General features: G+C 53.0%; 1 pseudogene; it reads right to left on the bottom strand.

The window, feature by feature from the left end:
- Positions 1-1537: 1537 nt before the first annotated feature.
- LOC102765976 overlaps positions 1538-7496 on the bottom strand; it is a 15526-nt pseudogene continuing 9567 nt past the window's right edge.

Raw genomic sequence — 7496 nt, forward strand, 5'->3', positions numbered from 1 at the left:
CATCCTAAAGTTAAACTCTTAAGGTCTAATATAGAACTTCTTTTATCCTCTTTTAACATGTGCTAAGCTTAGATGTTATGTTTTCTATTCGGAAAACTTTAATATTAAAAAGGCATTTCTGCCAAGAGTTGGACTCCTGCCTGTGTGGGATGAGCCCTGGTTCCCTTTCGAGCTGGGCCACACCCCGGGCGGAGGCGGGGGGCGGGGAGGGCGCGCCCCCTCCGGGTCCGTGCCCAGAGCTCTGGTGGGCACATGATGCTTTGATCACGGTGTTAACCTTTTCTTTACTCTTCTCTCTCCGCCTTCCATCTATAAAACACACTTCTTTATATAAATTTTATTTTATTGATTTTTTACAGAGAGGAAGGGAGAGGGATAGAGAGTTAGAAACATCGATGGGAGAGAAACATCGATCAGCCGCCTCCTGCACACTCCCCACTGGGTACGTGCCCGCAACCAAGGTACATGCCCTTGACCGGAATCGAACCTGGGACCCTTGAGTCCACAGGCCAATGCTCTATCCACGGAGTCAAACTGGTTAGAGCATAAAGCACACTTCTTGCCTCCTAGTATTTTTGGCTGGTTTGTGTGTGTGTGTGTGTGTATGTGTATGTGTGTGTGTGTGTGTTTCAAGATACTTCCTACTTTTCTTAAAAATCTGACTTCGAAATTGTACCCTGTAGATATCTCTGCAGCCTACGTTATGATGAGGTAAGGACTTTGATTTCATTTGGGTTGGAGAGAACTATTATTTTCGGAGCATGAACATTGTTAATAAGCACTTTGTAGGCATAATATCCTGAATGCTCACAACGGCTCAGTTACAAGAGGACTGTCTCCAGGTCACAGGCGCGGGGAGGGGTGCATGGACTGGCTGGGGGTGGAGCTGGATGGAAACCGTGACTCGCTGCCTCCAAGGCCTGCCTCCTTGCTCTGGTTCAGCCCCTTTCACGACCGGTGGGCTGGCCCCGGGATCCTCCTCCTGTGGGGAGGGGTTCGGTGCCCTCAAATCTGGGGGTGCTGTGACCCTCATGACCAGCAGGTGCCGACAGTGGACGCGAGGCTTCTGAGGTGAGGGCATGACGAGGAACGCAGCGTGGCGTTCACAGGACACTCATTCTGAGGCCCGGCTCCCGGGTGAGAAGTCCACTCCTGAAGCCACCACACCATGAAGACACTCGGAGGGGCCCACGCGAGCGTGACCATGCACCCAGGTCTGCCGCTCCACCCGCCTAAGCTGAGGCCCAGGCAGCCTGAAGCAGACACTAGCTAGAAGCCATTTGTGCTGCGCCCTGTGTCTTTCCTGGAGTTCTGGACCTAGAACCTGGGAGCATCCAAATAATGGTGTTTGCAGCTTCTGAGTTTGGGGTAATTTGTTACGTGGCTACAGTAACTGGAACAAGTGGCCACCGTATTTCGGTCGAGTGACCCTCTGAGAAGAAGGCTCTTGGCAGCCGGTCTCGAATACCTGAGCTCTGGGTGGGACCACGGCAAAGGCGTGTCCTGTCACAGCCACGAAAACACAGAGAGCAGGAGGCTACTTCTCGGAAGGTGTGGCTCGTTCCCGGGAGCCTGCCCATTTCTTGGGCTTGATGCCTACACAGTGAACAGAATAAAGAGTTTACCCCCAGCTAACACGCTGTCTGCCCTTCACCAGGCCACCTCCGATGGCTGGCTGCTTGGCCGCAGGGAATCCCCCGGAAGCCCACAGGAGCCTGTGTGTCCACTGGGGCTGTGGCAAGGGGAGGACGTAAGAACTGGAGGGCCATGAATAAAAACTGCTTCTCCCTCTGCCACGCACAGAGCCTGTGTGACCCCTGAGTCTGCAGACAGATTATTTTCTAACTAGAGGCCCGGTGCACAAATTCATGCACCAGTGGACCCCTCAGCCTGGCCTGTGGGATGGGGCCTAAACCGGCTCTCCAACATCCCCCAAAGGGTCCCAGATTGTGAGAGGGTGCAGGCCAGGCCCAGGGACCCCACCGGTGCATGGTTGGGGCCGGGGAGGAATGCGGGAGGTTAGTCAGCTGGGGAGGGACCGCAGGAGGGCTCCAGGGTGGGTCCAGCCCATCTTGCTCAGTTCTCCTGATCGGCTGGAACCCAGCAGCAAGCTAACCTACCAGTTGGAGTGTCTGCCCCCTGGTGGTCAGTGCACATCATAGCAAGCGGTTGAGTGGCCTTAGCATATCATTAGCATATTACGCTTTGATTGCTTGAACGGCCGACCGGATGACCAACACTTAGCATATTAGGCTTTTATTATATAGGATGATACACTTAAGGCCTCACAGAGCCACCCTGCTGCACAGACAGAAGTCCATCGCCACCCCCGCCCTGAATGGCAGGGAGTGGACATGGGGCAGGTGGCTCTACACATGTGTCTAGAGCAGTGGTTCTCAACCTTCCTAATGCCGTGACCCTTTAATATGCCGGGTACTCGTATGTGGGCGTATCTGCATGTGGGCGGACCCGCCTGGAGACGGATAGAGGCGCGGTATCTCAGTTCCTAAGACCATCGAAAATATGTGTTTTCCGATGGTCAGGCGACCCCTGTGAAATGGTCATTCGACCCCCAAAGGGGTCGCGACCCACAGGTTGAGAAGCGCTGGTCTAGAGCGTCCAGTGTGGCCCCTTTATCTCTCAGTGAAAACCCACACCTCGGCCCAGAGACAAGTTTGGGAGCTCCTGCGGAAGGACTTGGCAGCTGTGAGCGTGGTGGTCACTCATGCTGGAGCGGCCGTCTTCTCTCTTTTTCTCTCTGGCTGGGGATGTAGCCCCACTGGCTGTCCTTCCCTTTGTGTCTTTTCCAAGTGGTGCCCCTCAGCCACCCAGCCAGCCAGCCTTGATCGTGGTCCTACTATGTGCTCTTATCCATCAGCCCTGGAGGTTCAGGGATTAACCCATCACAGTCCACACCTGGAGAACCCAGGCTCTAGCTGGGAGACACAAGCACTAACCACTGGACTGACTGGGCAGGAGTAACAGAGATCCTTTCAAAGAATGGATGTGGCACGAGAAGAGGAGAGTTATGACTCCATGGCGGGGGCAGAGAAGGTTTCTCCAAGGGGAGGGGTTCTCTGAGCTGAGTTTCTAAGAATAAGCGGGGCTTTATCAGCCAGAGAAGAGGCAGAGGGATGGGGATCTGTGTGGGCACAGGCACCGAGGTGAGCGGCTGGGGCAGGCGGGGAACTGGCTCCAAGTGCCCCAGGCCATCCTGGGGGCAGAGGGGAGGGGAGGGTACCCAGACGGGCCGGTTCCCACGCCTGGCGGTGCAGCGCTCTGCGGCTCACGGGGCTCCTTCTGTTGGAGACAGCGCTGGAGGCTTCAGAAGGTGAGCCCACCTGAAGCCACGGACTGCCTGGACAGAAGCCCCAGGGGAGGTTGGCATAGGAGTGGAGATGGATGGCGTGGCTGCTGGAGCTGACTGGCGGACCTCTGGGTAGCAACTGGCTCTGTGGTGTTGCCCCTTCCTTCCAGCCTCTGGACACGCAGGACAATGGGGCCACCATGTAACATCAGAGCACTTCCGTACGCATTGAGATGTCAGAGCGCTTCGTACACATTGAGATAACATCAGAGCGCTTCCCTGCGCATCACTCTCGCCTTCTGCCCGCACTCTCCGAGAATGATAAAGCTTGGGCACCAATCCTGCCGCAGAGGGAGGAATCTGCTGCTAGAACCACCCGTGGCCAGCTCACGCCCTGCTCAGGAGCACCATGGACCCTGTTCCCCAGCTGGAGGCTGGGGCGGTGCCAGCCTTGGGGAGCCCTGCGTGCTGAGCAGGGGAAGCCAGCGGCCCGGCCTGCGAGAGACACTGAACCAGCAGCGCTGGGGGGAAGTCTGCCGCGGCTCCACGCTGCTCTCCCTTCCCTGGTTCTGGGGTTTGTGCCTCTTTTCTTGGAGAGAAAATGAAAACTAAGGCGTGCGGTGAGAGGGAGAGGAAGGAAGGAAGGAAAGGAGAAGGAACCTTGGCCAGAGTTTGGTTTTACCAACTGTTGCTCTGAGTGTGTGAGGTGCCTGCTGCATCCCTCTACAGCGTCAGGGGTCAGATCTGAGAAGCGCCGTGAGCACCTGGGAAACGCTGTCGGGTAGACATGACACACGGGGAACAGAAAAGGGAGGGCAAGCTCAGATGGGCGGCCTCTGTGTCAGACACAGTCCATGAGGAGAGAGGAGAGCACGGCCTTGGTCTGCTGGCAGGGCAGGCAGTCCATCCTTGCTGTTGCAAAGGGTAACATTTTCTTCTTTTTTATGACTGAGTCGTATTCCACCGTGTACGTGTACAAGCGCTGTGTCTTAACGATTTGGCCCTGGAGTTACACATGTCACTCCTACTTGCTTTCTTCTGGCCAAAGCAAGTCACATGGCCATGCCTGCTTCCGGAGGGGCAAGGAAGCTCAATCCAGAAGTTGGGAGTTGGTGATCTATACCATAATCATCATTCAAAGAGAGGCTTTCGATATAAAACTCTTCAAAACGGATATTCTTTTACTCAAACATTTTAAATTGATTGAGATGATACACATTTTCATGTGAGAAAACACAGTTTGGTTGAAAACTATTTCTGGCTTCACATCATTGTAGTATGCAATTGGTGAAGGGTGCAGGAGGAATAAACTATTACAAGACATTCTGTTTAAGTATGTGTCAGTGCTGTTAGGAAAATGCAGCTTTGGCTTATGTACAAGGGAACGATTTGCTTGCTTCAGCAGCAATCAGCAGTGAAGCAAATACATGCACACTAGCAGGGTTTTTAATGCTCCAGTATGGAAATTCCTGGAGAATATCTGTTGAAAATGAATGGGCCGTATAGCAAAGAACACCAGCTTTGGTACCAGGTAGGTTCAAACACCGACTCACCATTTATTACATAACCCTGGGCAATCTGGGCTCCTGCTACCTTTGCTCCATCCTGCCAACCCCAGAGCAGGAGTGGCCACTAATACCAGGTGGTCACACACACACAGAGGGGCCAGTCAGCACAGAGAAACCTCACGGAGCTGTCTCAACAGTAAGAGCAGTTAGATCAGCCCTGGCTGGCGCTGCTCAGTGGTCAGAGCATCAGCCCACACACCCAAGGGTCTCAGGTTCAATTCCCAGTTAAGAGCACATACCTGGGTACAGGTTTGATCCCTGATCCTGGTTGGAGAGACTGCGGGAGGCAACCAATCAATGTGTCTCACATCAATCACATTGATGTTTCTCTCTCTCTCTCTCTCTCCCCTTCCATTCTCTCTAAAAATCAATAAAAAAATATCCTTAGGTGAGGATTAAAAACAACAAAAAAGAACAGTTAGAACATGTTGCTTTGACCAACTAGCTCTATGTATCTGTCCATAGCAGAGTGGAATTGGAAAGCTTATCTGCTCCCCGTAGCGTATGGCGGGTTATTGCAGCGGTTCCCAACCTGTGGGTCGCGACCCCTTTGGGGTTCGAATGACCCCTTAGGGGTCGCCTAAGACCATTGGAAAACACATATGTAATTACATATTGTTTTTATGATGAATCACTATGCTTTAATTATGTTCAATTTGTAACAATGAAAATACATCCTGCATATCAGATATTTATATTCCGATTCATAACAGTAGCAAAATTATAGTTATGAAGTAGCAACGAAAATCATTTTATGGTTGGGGGTCACCACAACATGAGGAACTGTATGGAGGGGTTGCGGCATTAGGAAGATTGAGAACCGCTGGGTTATTGTGTCATCACCAAGCAGTGCACAGTACTCAGGCGGCCTGTCCCGGAGAGGACTTTACCCTCATAGATGGGTGTGACTGGTGGTCACTGTCTCCCTCTGTCACGATGCACTCAGCTCTGTCCATACACATGGTACCCAGCAAATATTAGCTGCTATGATTATTTTTTAAGATATATTTTTATTTATTTCAGAGAGGAAGGAAGAGAGAGAGACAGAAACATGAGTGATGAGAGAGAATCATTGATCGACATGCCTCCTGCCTGCCCCTCACGGGGGATCGAGCACACAACCCGGGCATGTGCCCTGACTGGGAGTCAAAAGGTGACCTCCTGGCTCATAGGTCGATGCTCAACTACTGAGCCACGCTGGCCAGGCTAGATACCTTTTATAAGGAGATTTCTGGGCCAGTGTTTGGAAGGGATTTGAGTGGCACACAGGATGGGATCTGCACAGGAAGTTGGGACTTTCTCTGTAAAGGGTTAAATTGAGCCCACAGGCTCTGGACTCTGATCCATCAGGGTTAGTGCCCGCAGTAACGGGAATAGCCTGTCCTGTGTGCCGCTGAATGGAGGGAGTCCTGGGGAACAGAAACGCTGGGAGGGGATGAGCCCCTTGTTATTTTTCGTTTTCTGGCACCGTCTCCCGAGGGGCTTCGTCGCCTCCGCAGGCAGCACCCCTGACAGGCTGTGCCGGCCGGGCCTCCGTTGGCCTAAGTTTTGGAAGGCCAAGTACATGTGCAGCAGATAAATGCTACGAGCCCCAGCGACCAAAGTAGGTCCCGTCTCTCCACAGTGAGCTTTGTTCCTGACAGGAGGACATAGCAGAATATCCCTCTAATTCTTATTTATGCTCCTGAGTCTGCCTCTTCCCTGGTAGTCAAAAGGGGATCAAATCAGAGCTAGTCAGACAAATGCTCCTCCTCTTTCTTCCTCTAGTGAGCAAGGGGGACACAGGTCTTCCCCAAAGAATGAAGGTCTTGTGTGAAGACATACATGGGACTCCTTACCCGGCCGTTGCTGCGACTCTGCCAGTTGGATACAGAACGATAGTGAACAACACATGGTTGACAGGCCCCTGACAGTCCCCGCAGACAGGACTCTGGTGGTAACTTGCTCTGCAGTTGCTCCCTGTGTCTTTGGGGCCATGAACATACATGTTACATCTCAGTAGCTCACAGCACCCTGAAGAGAGGGACTTTGTGGCCCTAACTGTTCAGAGAATATCGCTTAACGGTGACATCACATGAGCCTCATTTTGAGTCTCTCCAATCATGGGGCCAGGAGGCCTGCGTGAGGGATGTGTGTGTTGTGGCAGATGTGACTCGAAGGTCTTGGGCCCTAACTTCCCTTGCTGTGGGGGGGTCACGTCTCTGTTCCCAGCCAGCAGTCAGACACGGGAGCCCTTTCCTGTCCCTGGGACCATGCCCTTCAGAACTGACCCTCGGTGTGGACAAATGAGCGGGAGGGGAAGCATAGTGAGCAGGTAAGAGGGGAATTTCCTGGTGTTTCCTCTTGGCTGTGTCCTCCCTGGGAGGTGACGGGGAAGGAAGCAAGGGAAGCAGCTACGGCTGGTGGCAAAGCCCGCAGAACATCAACAGTCCCGGTACCTGGTTAGCCCTTCACAGTTTACAATCACTTTCCTGTCCTGCGTGGGATTCTCAAACACTGTGAGAGGTAAACAGAGATTTCCCTGGTTTCCAGTGGAGGGAACTCAAGTCCAACGGAAGGAAGTGACTGCCCACGGACACCTCTCCCCTGAGAAGAGGCAACAGGGCAGGCTGGGCCTCCTC

Source organism: Myotis davidii, unplaced genomic scaffold, assembly GCF_000327345.1.
Source record: "Myotis davidii unplaced genomic scaffold, ASM32734v1 scaffold401, whole genome shotgun sequence".
In the NCBI taxonomy this organism is placed as follows: Eukaryota; Metazoa; Chordata; class Mammalia; order Chiroptera; family Vespertilionidae; genus Myotis; species Myotis davidii.